Source organism: Arachis hypogaea, chromosome 20 (assembly GCF_003086295.3).
Source record: "Arachis hypogaea cultivar Tifrunner chromosome 20, arahy.Tifrunner.gnm2.J5K5, whole genome shotgun sequence".
NCBI lineage: Eukaryota > Viridiplantae > Streptophyta > Magnoliopsida > Fabales > Fabaceae > Arachis > Arachis hypogaea.
Window position 1 is genome coordinate 42,589,096 of NC_092055.1, and position 13,839 is coordinate 42,602,934.

The window sequence follows — 13,839 nt, forward strand, 5'->3', positions numbered from 1 at the left end:
GTGGTAAGGGGGTGGAGACTTTTGGTTGTTTAGGGTTGAGTGCAATGAAGGGAGTGCGGGGGAATTTTTTAATGGGGTAGGAGGTGCTTTGTCCCGAAATGGAGAGGTGTGAAGAGTGGGCGTGGAGTGTGAAGGTGGGGTACAGAACAAGGATCACTTATATAGTGAGGTTGTGAGTGAATGGAAGGTGTGGATTGATGGAGTGGTTGCTTGATGGACGGTTGGGGTTGTGCATAGAGAAAGGACAAGGATCATCACTTTATGATGGAGATTGTTCGGTCTTCAAGGGTCCCATTCTTTTCTATGTTGCATGGCAACATTTTCCAATGCGTTCCCTTTTTAGAACAAGTGTGTAGTCCCTCCTTTGGTGGTGTCCGAACCTTCTTCATTTAATTGTCCAATCAATCCCCTTCAATGCTCCTTTCCCTTTCCCTATAAAAATAAAATAAGAAAAATCAATATCATAAAAAAGATTTAAACTTTACGGCTAGAATAATAAAGAAAAAGAATTAGATTCTTTATTCATGAACACCAACTAACTAACTAACTGTGTATCCTTATATGCATATTCGTGGCACCTTGGGTGACACCAAACTTAGTTTGGAGCACTGTGATGAGAAGTTTTTGTTCAAAGCTCCAAGACTAGCATGCTCTGAGTTGCATTCATGCTTTCTTGGCATGCTTTGAACACCAAACTTGTTCTTCACTATATACTGCATAATAAGGATTTCACCAAGTGTTTGTCAAGTTTGGGTTGGAATTCATAAATATTGACTTATTCACTATTTTCTAAAAGCATATAAAACATGGGTTGCCTCCCATGAAGTGCTTCTTTAGCGTCACTAGCTTGACGTTTCGCCTTCATCAGGGAGATCGATAATGCTTCAAGTCTTCTCCTCTGGCAGTAGACCTATATCCAGTAGTTGTATCAATGATCTCTACATGTTCCAAGGAGAGAACTCTGTTGATAGTGAAGACCTTAGGTAACTGAGATGGTACAGTGGGGAGATCAGGGGGGATATCTGGGAAGTAAGCTGAGATCACTTTATCCCCTGGAGAGAAGTTCTCGGTGGGGATCTTCTTGTTTCTCCACCTCCTTGGTACCTTCTTCTTTGTTCCTTGTGATGTTGTCTTACTTTTTGTGACCTCCTCCTCTAAGAAAATGTGGTTACTGGTCTCATATTTTTCTGGTGGTTTAGGTTCCTCCTGATTTTCTTTGAGCTGTGGCAATTGCTGTTTGCCTTGTTCATCAATCAAGGGAATCTCCAGATGTGCTCGTTGTCCTTCAGTGCTTGTCTCTTCCTTCAGTGTCTCGCTGTGATCCTTCTTTGGTTCCTTGTTCTCTTGATCTGTTTCTTGTGAGTGTTTGAAAACAGTGAAGGTGAGCTGTTCATCATGGATCCTCAAGATTAGCTCCCCTCGCTCCACATCTATGAGTGCTCTGGCTATAGCTAGGAATGGTCTTCCCAATATGATTGGGTGAGTGTGACTCTCTTCCACGTCCAATATGACAAAGTCTGTTGGGAGGAAGTATTTTCCAACTTTTACCAACATATTTTCCACCACTCCTATTGCTTGTTTTTGAGTTTTGTCAGCCAGCTTGATGACTACATCTGTGGGCATTATCTCATTGATCTGCAGCCTCTTCACAAGGAATAAGGGTATTAAGTTGATGCTTGCTCCCAAATCGTAGAGTGCTCTATCAAACATTGTTTCTCCTATGGCACAGGGGATATGAAAACTCACTGGGTCCTTTCTTTTTGTAGGTAACTCTGGTTGAATGAGGGCGCTGCACTCCTTGTTCATCACTATAGTTTGGCCTCCCTTGAGTGAGCTTTTCCTAGGAAGCAGTTCCTTCATATACTTGATGTATGCAGGCATTTGTTGGATGGTCTTTATGAATGGTATGTTTACATGCAGAGATGCAAACAAGTCAAGAAATCTTGAGTATATTCTCTTCTCCACAACACCATTGAGTAGTTGGGGAAATGGTGCATAGAGTCTCAGCAGCTCTTGTTGTGAGATTTTTGGTTCTTGGTGATCTTTTTCCTTCTTCTCTACTGAGGTATCTCCAGGTTGTTCTGACGGCTTGCTTGGCTTGTCCTCAGTCTCCTTATCACTTATAGTGACCATCTTGCAATCTTCCCATCTTACTTTCTTTGTTTCACCTCTCGGATTTTTTTCTGTATCCCTTGGAAATCCATCTGTAGGTATGGGAATCTGCTCAGAGAGATACCCCACTTGAGATTCCAACCTCTTGATGGTGTCTCCCTAGTTCTTAAAATTTCCTCGCACTTCCTCCTTGAACGCCTTGTTGTCTTGAATCTCTTTGCATATACCTTCAAGTAGGTTTTCAATCTTCGAGAGTCTGTCATCAAATGATCGTAGGTTGGGATTGGAGGTAGAAGGATGAGGAGTGTTATTTTGGTTTTGATATGGATGTAGAGAGGTGTTGTCATGGTGGTGTTGATATGTTCTCTATGTGAATTGTTGGTGAGCTGCATTGTTGTTGGGGTTGTGACGTCTCTGATCTTGGCTTTGATCTTGTTGATTCCCCCACCCAAAGTTTGGGTGATTCCTCCAACCAGGGTTGTAGGTCTTGGAGTATGGATCATGGTTTTACCTAGGTGAATTTCCAATGTAGTTGGCTTGCTCCTGACTACCCTCTGCTTCTTCATTCACTCCTTCTTGGGTTGCTGATGAAGTGGTTATTGCTGCTACTTGGTTCCTCTCCATCTTCTTGGTGAGGTCAGCCAGCTGCTTGGTAATGAGCTTATTTTGGGCCAGCAGGGCATCTATATTGTTTAGCTCCATCACTCCTCTAGTGTTCCCTCTTTCAGAAGCATAGAAATAGTCATTTTCTGCTACAGTTTCAATGACATCTATGGCCTCCTCAATGGTCTTCTTCTTGTTCAGAGATCCCCCGGATGAGTGGTCTACTGCTTTCTTTGATTCATAAGAAAGGCCTTCATAGAAAATGTGTAGCTGCACCCATTCATTGAACATATCTGGTGGACACCTCCTTGTCAGGTCCTTAAACCTCTCCCATGCTTCATATATAGTCTCACCATCTTGTTGCCTGAAATTTGGACCTCAGCTCTCAGCCTATTGATTCTTTGAGGAGGATAGAATCTGGCTAAAAATTTGTTCACCACATCTTCCCAAGTTGTCAAACTCTCCTTCGGAAAAGACTCCAGCCACTTGGCTGCCTTATCCTTGAGTGAGAATGGAAATAAGAGCAGTCTATAGGCGTCAAGATGAACACCATTAGACTTCACCGTGTCACATATCCTCAGGAAGGTGGTTAGATGTTGATTGGGGTCTTCTTGGATGCCTCCTCCGAACGAACAGTTGTTCAGAACAAGGGTGATGAGCTGTGGTTTTAGTTCAAAATTGTTGGCATGGATGGTCGGCTTTTGAATGCTACTTCCACAGTTTCCTGGGTTTGGATTGATGTAAGAGCCTAAAACTCTTCTCTCCTCCCCAGCATGATTTGCTCGACCTTCTCTGCCATGGTTGTGAGCTTCTTCTTCATGATGGTTTTCCATGTTTTCTTCCATGTTTGGTTCAAAGTATTCCTCCTCTTCCTCGGCATCCACTACTCATTTTTCTCTTGCTTCCCTCCTTAATCTAAGGAAGGTCCTCTCAGGTTCAGAATCAAAGGAAGTTGAAGCCCCACTTCTTCTCCCTGTCATACAACCAACAAAGCACAAGCAAAGAAAATAGATGTAGAAAGTATTTCTGTTAGAATTACTGTTAGTGTGAGTGATGCAATATATCAAACACTTAGTGGGTTAGTGAACTGAATTGTAAATAACTAAAAAAAATGAAAAAGTAGGGGGAAGGGAAGAAATTAACTAAAACTAAAAGTAAATTACTCAAACAGAAAATTAAATCAAACAAACTAAAAATGCTCAATCTAATTATCCTCCAATTTAATCATTGTTGATTCAAAATCAATCCTCGGCAACGGCGCCATAAACTTGATACGCCGAAAACTTGTCTCGTAACAAATTTCCTTCGGTAAGTGTACCGAATTCGTCGTCAAGTAAAAAATCACAATAGAGTGAGGTCGAATCCCACAGATATTGATTGATCTAGCAACTTTAATTAGAGAAATGTTCTAGTTGAGCGAACCAGAATTTGAGTTGAGAATTGTAGAAAATTAAATGGCGGGAAAGTAAATAGCAGAAACAGTAAATGATGGAAATAAAGAGCTGAATGTAAATGGCAGAAAGTAAATTGCAGAATCTTAAATGGGAATGGGGTAATTGCTCATAAAAGTAAATGGCAGAAATTAAAGAGAACGGGTAAGATCAGAAATGGGGAGTTCATTGGGCTCAAGAGATGTTGCATTCTCCAGATCAAGTTCATTTTCATCTCTTCCTCAATCAATGCATTCATTGATCTCCTTGGCAATCTTAAGTGATCGAATTGCAATTCCTTGTAATTCAATCTCTCAAATCTTGATCAATAGCCAATTCCTTAGTCAATTGCTCATGAGAAGAGATGAAGTATGGTCACTGATTATACCACATGCATTTTCCAAATCAAGTGTTGGAAGGATTATAGTCACATATCCATTCAAACCCAATTTGGTCCAGCATGAGAAAGCATTTCTAGCATGATCCCTTCATTCCTCTTTCAAGGTTCAGAAGGGATCCAAGTATGAATAGCTTCTTTTCCAGGATAACTACCCAATTGGATGAAGATCGAAAGCTTTCTAGTAAATCAAGAGAAAAGATAGAAGAAGGAGAATGAAAACTAAAATTGATCCATCAAATTACAACAGAGCTCCCTAACCCAATGAAAGGGGTTTAGTTGTTCATAGCTCTGGAAAATGAAAACAAAGATGGAGAATACATGCTGAAAGTAAAACTAGAAGTGTAGAGAAAGTAAATACAGAGAGTAGTTCTATGCCAAAGGCCCCCTAACGTTTCCAGCTCCCTAACTAATTCAAAGCTACTCCTATATATACTACTCTTCTGATCTTCTAGTTGGCTCTTCAAGTCTTGGGTATGGGCCTTTGGATCCTGAGTTTGAAGTAGTTATCTTCTTCATTGGGCTTAGCTTTGCTTGCAGAGAGAAAGTGTAAAGTAGGCAGGGACTTTTAGCTCAGGACGTTAGTGGTGTTAACGTTAAGTGAAAGTGTGGGTTCGAGAACGTTAGTGACAATCACCTTTTTCACTAACGTTGCTCACCCAAGTATGAGCCACGTTAACCTCAACGTTAGTGGCACAAACATTACCACTAACGTTGCCTCTTGGTCCTTCGCACACGTTATTGGGACTTACCTTTCCCAATAACGTTGATAAGCCTCCCCCTTCCCTACGTTAGAGTCCACGTTAACTTAGTTAATGTGGCTCTTAACGTAAGCTTGCCAATCCTTCGAGAACGTTAGTGACACTTACCTTTGTCACTAACGTTCCAATGTGCCCCTATTTCTCACGTTAGAGTCCACGTTAACTAGGTTAACGTGGCTCCTAACGTAGTCATGCTAGCCATCTCCAACGTTAGTGACAAAGGTGAGTGTCACTAACGTTGGCTCATCATCTCTTTATCCATGTTAGCTTCCACGTTAACTTAGGAGTTAACGTTGCTCATGGTGGCTCTTGGTGGTTCACCCCAACGTTAGTGACAAAGGTAAGTGTCACTAACGTTGGCGACCAATTGCTCTCTCCACGTTAGCTTCCACGTTAACTAAGTTAACGTGGGAGTTAACGTGGCTTATGGAAGCTTGGCCAACGTTAGTGACAAAGGTGAATGTCACTAACGTTGGCTTCCCTTTTGCTTCTTAACGTTAGAAGCCACGTTAACTAAGTTAACGTGGCAACTAACGTGGCCAATTATGAGCTTGGTCCAACGTTAGTGACAAAGGGGAGTGTCACTAACGTTGGCCTTATTGTCTTCTTCCACGTTAGAGTTCACGTTAACTTAGTTAACGTGACTCTTAACATGGGCTTATGATGGCTTCGAGGGCATTATTGGCGATTACCTTTCTCATTAACTTTCCAAGTTAGCACCCATTCCACGTTAGAGGTCACGTTAGTGGGACTAACGTGACTGCTAACGTGGTTCTTCTTTGCTTCCTTTGTCCTAAAATCAAGCAACAAAGTGCATCAAAGTTCTAGTCCAAGTCATGAGTCATGCATCATCCAATTTATCATATAATTCATGCAAAATCCTCATGAAATCATGTAAAGTGCACAATGTATGCTTGAATCAAGATGTAAGTGAATATCTACCCAAAACTAGTTTATTTTCTAAGAAAATGCATGAAACTACCCTAAAAACAGTAAAGAAAGGTCAGTAAAACTGGCCAAAATGCCCTGGCATCAGCTGGTCCTTGGGATGTTGCTGATCCTTGATCACCGGAGGATAGTGGTACCTGCAAGAGACTCCGATGCTTAAGTTAGCACGGGCTTTGAGCAGGTTTTATGTGTAGAATCAGAGTATGAGCTATACCTGGGTACTCCAGTGTATTTATAGTAGTGTGGAGTGACCTCCCTTGAGATAAGTTAGTTATCTTATTTTTTTGTGGGTGAGTCCCTTATCTTTGGCTAGCCGCCTTTAGGTGGGTTGTGATCTTCTGCTTTGGGCCTATTTGGGCCCTTATAGCAATTTGGCCGAGCTCTTTGGGAAGAGGTTGGTGTCGACCAACCTTTATAAGTGGTCGGTCGTTTTTATCTTCATCCAACCTGGCTTGCCTAGCTCGACCCAAGGTATAAACACTAGTATTTGCTATGTCTCTCCTTTTGAATTATATATATATTTATGTCGTTTATGTATATCGTTGACGTTTTGAGTGCAATACGATTTTTGTTATGTTATCTTTCTTCACAGGCTCCTAGACATATCATTATTCTTCAATTACTATATACATACTTTTCAATTTTAGAGGTTGTAATACCTCACCATCTTTCATTTACGACTATAGCCACTACAAGAAAAATACCCATTCAGCCACACTTTTTTTAAGCTACATTTGAAAAGCGTAGCCTATTCTATGAATAGGCTACGCTTTTCTCCGTGTTGCCTTTTTATATGAGAAAATGAATAGGCTACGCTTTTCTCCGTGTTGCCTTTTTATATGAGAAAAGGATACACAATTGTGGCATCATTTAAAAAGTGTAGCGTTAGGTATTTTAGAAATCACTTATAAAGCGTAGCCGTAGGTTGATATCTATAGGTTCACTTTTCGTATCAAAGGAGACGCTTTTAGAGAGTAGCCTATTTATTAAGTTTTGGGTGCGTTTGAAAAGTGATGCCTAATGTGTCTAGAGCAAAAAATTTGACACTTAGTAAATTTTTTCCCTCTAAAGCTCAGAATTGAAGTCACCCTTTCAGTAGAGAAGAAAACCCTCCTACACTCCTGCACCGCGAGAAGGAAACCCTGCCTCCTGTACCATGCGAAGAGCGTGAAGCCTCACCGTCGCGAAGATCATCGCACCCCAGTCCCCACTCACCACTCAGCGCCACACCGTTGTGAAGATCATGAAGCTCACACCGTTGTGAACCCTCCTGCACTGATCGTCGCGCGCCGCCCATACCACCGTCGTGAACCCTTCTGCACTGATCTCCGCACCACTCACGACTTCGCCACTCACCGTCACTTGCGCCCTCCTGCATTAAGCGTCAGCTGTGCCCTCACCATCGTTGTCTCTGCGCTCACATCGTCGAGAAGGTATTCTATAGATTTCCGTTTGGTTCTAAAATTTGGGTGGTTTAGAGTTCCAATTTTAAGGTTTTTAATTTGGGGTTTGGTATAATAATCTAATTTATATGCAATTGTGAAATGTGAATTGATGAACAAGCATGTATTATTGATGAAAATGCATACTATTTATTTATTTCCATCCGCATCTACTCGTTCTTCTTGCCTCTGTGTATTCTGGTTCCTTTCTCCTTTGAATTTGCTATTGCTTGTACAATCTGATAATGAGCATTTTTTTTGAATGGTTGAGTATATGGCTAAATTTATTGCTTTAATCACTAGGTGCTGTGTTAAGGAAGAAACAAATTTTTTTTCTGCAACCCAGCATGTTTAAGGAGAGTCGCAAGCTTCTACTGTTGTCTCTGGACAAGAAATCCACAGGCTGTTGTTAGGGAGGTCTAGAAGACGATGGAGGCATAAGATGCCAAATGCTGACAGGTAAATTCGGAGATAAACTACATAGATATGGGGAGTAAGCTTCGCTTTTGCATTAGTGTGCCAGATACCTTGGCATGGCTTGTTTTGTTGCTATGCCAAACGATTTTTATTATTTAATTAGTAGAGTATAGAAGTTGAAACCCTGTTCTGGTTATATTACTATCTTATCTGTCGACTGATATTTGCATCACTTTACTAGCTTCTTTTAGCTTTTCGAATTAATTGTTTTAAATGGCAATGCAATTTTATGGCACTCACTGCCTCCTTGATTTCTAGGTTTAGCATATCAATGTCATTATTATTTTAGATCACATAGGTTTAGACTGGCTGGCTGGCTGTCATTAGATCACAGAAAGTGGTCAACTGAATAGGGTATTTACTGAAATTATTTTTGTGATAGAAAGAATTTCAAATTTGTTTGGGGCAATATGCAAAAGAGAAGGTTGTTACTTTTTAGTGGATTAGCAACTTATTTGGAAGGTGAAAATATCCTGGTAGCTTTCTCATGTAATTTCACCTGAAATTCGAATGAGTTCTATTGCACTTTGCTACTTGCAGGGTGGGACTGTTTCGGCTATGACATTAGATATGAGAATACTTCTTGGGGTAAGCCTTTCAACATCCTTTTTGACTTTTTACATGACTTGATGTTTTTAAAACTTTTGGAACTAAGTCTGTTTTTTTTATTAGATCACTTGTGTTAACAGGAAAAATCAATTAGTATTGTATATTAGAGCCTGTTTTTCAACATATTTCTTGTCAAGTTGTTTTCTTCGAAAGCTTTTTAAGAAAGGTGGTGGATGAATTTTCAGGAAATCGGGAAAGAAGGACTACTCAACGGCGATTCTTGAGCGGAAGAAGTCGCCGAACCGTCTTGTGGTGGATGAAGCCATCAACAACGACAACTCCGCCGTGTCCATGCACCTTGATACCATGGAGAAGCTCCAGCTCTTCCGTGGCGACACTATCCTCATCAAGGTCACTTTCTTACCCTCCTCTATCTTCTTACTTACCTTCCTCTTGCTGTGTCTTAGCTCTTAATTGATTTATTTGATTCCCCACAAAAAAGTACTCTTTTTCAGAGTCTCTACTGGGGTGTTATTTTTGTTTTGTTCTTTCTTAACGGACGGTGTTTGTGAGATTTTGATTTTATACTGTGGAGTACTAGGCCATGTATACTAAGAAGAAGATCATGATTGATTGACATGGTTGCAAATAGAGTTGGATTAAATTTAAAATGTTATTTATTTGTATCTAATGAAAGCATTTCGAGTTTGGAGTACAACTATCAGAATGTCTTAAAGTTTTAATTAATTTATCTCTTATATTTATTCTTTGTGTTGCAACTTCTAAGTCAGATGGGGTTTTTGATTTGTATATATTTGCAGGGCAAGAAAAGGAGGGATACTGTTTGCATAGCTCTTGCTGATGACACCTGTGAAGAGCCCAAGATCAGGATGAACAAAGTTGTGAGGTCGAATTTGCGGGTTCGTCTTGGAAATGTTGTGTCCGTGCACCAGTGCCCTGATGTAAAGTATGGGAAACGTGTGCACATTCTGCCTATTGATGATACCATTGAAGGTGTCACTGGCAATCTGTTTGATGCTTTCTTGAAACATAAGTTTCTACCTTGAGCTTCTCTTAAGTTGCGGGTTTAGGGATAGATACTTAATTTGACTTGCTTTATGAGCTTGCTCTTAGTGATGAGTACTTTAATTTGAGTATTTCTATTAATGTTATAAGACTTCGTTACTGATTGTCAGCGTGTTTTGCAAAATTTCTTACCTCTCTTAAAAGTCCTTACATTCACATTGCTTGTGTTATTATTATTATTATTATTATTATTATTATTTGGAGAGATAGTAGTCTTGGCTTGTCAAGCTTCGTATGATTGATTGTTACCTTTCTTGATATTTGATTGAATTGAATTGATTTGAATGCATGCCAAACTGACTTAGTAGTATATATAGAATCTACAATCTTCAGTTTCTTGGACGACATTGATATTACATGTGGAATATGATTATTTTGGTGCTTGTAAATATTATAACTTTTTAATGTAAATTTTGCAGCTTACTTCTTGGAAGCTTATCGTGCTGTCAGAAAAGGAGATCTATTTCTTGTCCGTGGAGGGATGAGAAGTATGGAGTTTAAGGTCATTGAAATTGATCCTGGGGAGTACTGTGTGGTTGCTCCAGATACTGTAATCTTCTGTGAGGGGGAGCCTTTGAAAAGAGAGGATGAAGAGAGGCTGGATGAAGTTGGATATGATGATGTGGGTGGAGTTAGGAAACAAATGGCACAAATTCGTGAGTTGGTATAGCTTCCTTGAGGCATCCACAACTCTTTAAGTCGATTGGTGTGAAACCACCCAAAGGTATTCTACTTTATGGACCCCCTGATTCCAGGAAGACACTGATAGCAAGAGCTGTTACTAATGAAACGGGAGCTTTCTTCTTTTGTATAAATAGACCAGAGATCATGTCCAAACTGGCAAGAGAGAGTGAAAGCAATCTGAGGAAAGCATTTGAAGAGGCTGAAAAGAATGCACCATCCATCATCTTCATTGATGAAATTGATTCTATTGCACCCAAGAGGGAGAAGACACATGGTGAAGTTGAAAGGAGGATTGTTTCACAGCTTTTGACTCTTATGGATGGATTGAAATCTCGTGCTCATGTTATCGTTATTGGAGCTACCAATCGCCCAAACAGCATTGACCCAGCATTGAGAAGGTTCGGTAGATTTGATAGGGAATTGATATTGGTGTTCCTGATGAAGTTGGCCGACTTGAAGTTCTTCGTATACACACTAAAAACATGAAGCTCTCTGATGATGTAAGTTTCATTGTCTCTTAACTTTGTTGGTGTCTATACACTCTACCAGGTTGTGCATGCCATGATGTGGCTCTGGTTGTAGGTTGTTCATTAATTCTTTAATGTTCTTAATTTTCTGTTGCTTAACTCTAGCGCCGCTGTCCTAGAGTAGTGAAGAGTATATTTGAGATGTATGAATTTTCTGTTGCTTAATAATAGTGAAGAGTATATTTGAGATGTATGAATTTTTACAGTTAACTTCATTCTAGTACTTTTGGATCAATATTATAGATAAATTTTGGTTAGAGATAATTTTTATTATATAAAAAAATTATTTAGTATAATTATGTATTTATTTTTATTTTGTAATATTCAACTCATTTAAATAAAAATGCAAAATTATTATACATGTAATCATATTAACTATTATGTTGTATTAATAATTATTATATAATTATATATATATAAAAAAACAAGACCTAAGGCTACACTTATATACAGTAGCTATAGTATACGAAAAAAAAGACCTAAGGCAACACTTATATACAGTAGCTATAGTATACAAAAAAAAGAGGGACCTAAGGCTACGCTTATAAAAAGTAGCTATGGTATACAATGTGGCTACGCTTTACAGGTGATGCAGTAGCGTTTGAAAGCATAGCCTATTCTGGAAAAATAAAAGCTGAAAAGCGTAGCCTTTGGTCTTGGACAGCATCACTTGAAAAGTGTAGCCTATTCCCAAACGCCAAAAGCGTAGCCCTTGGTACAGAAAAGCGTAGCCTTTGAGAATAGGCAACGGCCAAATAGGAATCACCCCAAAAAGCGTAGCCGTAGCCCAAAAAGCGTAGCCGTAGCCTAAGGCATCATTTTTTTTCACTTTTGGCTTTCAAGTGTACCTGAATGGGTGTTTTTCTTGTAGTGAGCGTAAGGCTTTATGTGGTAGGGTGTTTGACGGGTGAAAATTGTCGATTAAGAATTTATAAAGAAAATAGCATTGCAAGTACAGTTCTTAACTGATGAAAATTCCGTTTATCAATTTAAAAAGAGTTGTCAAATTAAGAATAAATTACTGGGATTAGAATTCCAGGTCGTCTCCAACGAGTTGACAAAAGAGTGCAATTATTGGTCAGGAATTTCTGAGAATTTTTAGAGTTGGAGAACAGGAAATTAAAATAATTATTAATTAAAGCAATGAAAATTAACAAGAGGTTTTATATATCTGAAATAAAAAGCCTTGACTGGGAAATATTAGTTGAAAGTTCTATCCTTGATGAATTTTCCACTGTACTGGTAAGAGATTGTTGTTTCTACTTAGTTATTCTTTACCGAATAAAGTCAAGTAACTAACCAGCTCCAATTCACAAGTCCTAATCCTCTCCTATGGAAGGATTAGCGTTAGTGACTAGAGAGCCAGCCAACAACTTCCAATTTCCATTTAACACTTGAGTATTCCAACTCAAGAGTCTCCTTTTAGTCACTCCCAAGTCAAGTTGGGAGTCTACTCCATTGATGTGAATGCCATTTTTATAAACGATAAAAGAGAATGAAAAGAAGACATAGAAATTCAAATAAAATAATAACAGAAAATTAATTGAAGGTAAAAATAATTCTTTGCATTAGTAAATTCCAAATCAAAGATATCCATATGTAACTCTGAACAGGGTAAATGGATGATTAAAAGAGTAAGGAGATAAGAAACAAACTAGAATGATAGAGACTTCAACGGAGGTAGTAACTCTATGGCATTTCCACATCAAAGCATAAAACTCTAAAACTATGAATGTGAAGAACCCTAGAGGAAGTAGTATTTTTTCTCTCTCAGATTCAAAACTAAAAACTAAAAATTATGTTAAAGTGAATGTGTCTTGAGTCTCTGCTTGTCCCTTGGCTCTAGTCTGTGTTTTGGCCGAAAACTGGGTCCAAACTCAGCCCAAAATCGCCCCAGTCTTCTGTACTTTCTGCACGTGGCGCAGTCACGCGTACGCGTTGATGGTTTCTTCGCATGTCATGCGTACGCGTCAGGTACGCGACGCGTCGCTATGGAATGCACCAAGTCACGCGCACGCGTCAGGTATGCACGTGCGTCGTTCCTTGCTGGCCAGCTCTTTAGTTTCTTATGTTCCTTCCATTTTTGCAAGCTTCCTTTCCATTCTTTAAGCCATTCCTGCCCTATAAAGCCTGAAAACTTAACACACAGATCACAGCATCGAATGGTATAAAGGACATTAAAATACAAATTTAAAGGCGTAGGAAGCAAGTTTTAATCATAGAACAGAATTAGGAAGGAATTGTAAAATATGCAAATTATATGAATAGTGTGCAAAGAATTTGATAAAAACAACTCCATTTAGCACAGAATAACATAAAATAGTGGTTTATCAATCTCCCCACCTTAAACATTAGCATGTCCTCATGCTAAGCTCAAGGAGATCAAAAGAATAATGGGGAAAAGTAAGACTCTTGTAATGCAACCTATGTATGTGAATGCAACTATATGCTAAGATGTTTCTATCTACTTGGTTAAAGTAAACAAGTTCTCAAGACAACATAATAGATTCCGCTAATTCAATCATGCAATAAGATAAGTAATTGTAAGAAGATAGCTCATGAAGCGGGACTGAATCAAGCATTGAACCTCACTGTAGTGATATGCCTCTAATCGTAGTGTCTAGGGTTAATCCCTCTACTCTTCTTAGTCTGTTTTAAAACCTTGTTCTTCATTAACAATCAAAATATTTAGTGTACAAATGCAAACATCATGAGGTTTTTCAAGGTTTTAATGGGGCTAAGGTAAGGGTGAGGATATACGTATAGCCAAGTGAGCTATATTATGAATCTTTGACTAACCTAAGTTCTCACCTAACACACACT

The 13,839-nt window shown here is 39.1% G+C and overlaps 1 non-coding gene across 1 annotated transcript; it reads left to right on the top strand.

Moving 5' to 3' along the window:
• Window positions 1-3,001: 3,001 nt before the first annotated feature.
• LOC112787811 (small nucleolar RNA R71) lies at window positions 3,002-3,107 on the top strand. Its single transcript, XR_003195201.1, has one exon. It is a non-coding gene; the product is annotated as a small nucleolar RNA R71 (small nucleolar RNA).
• The last annotated feature ends 10,732 nt before the right edge of the window (window positions 3,108-13,839 follow it).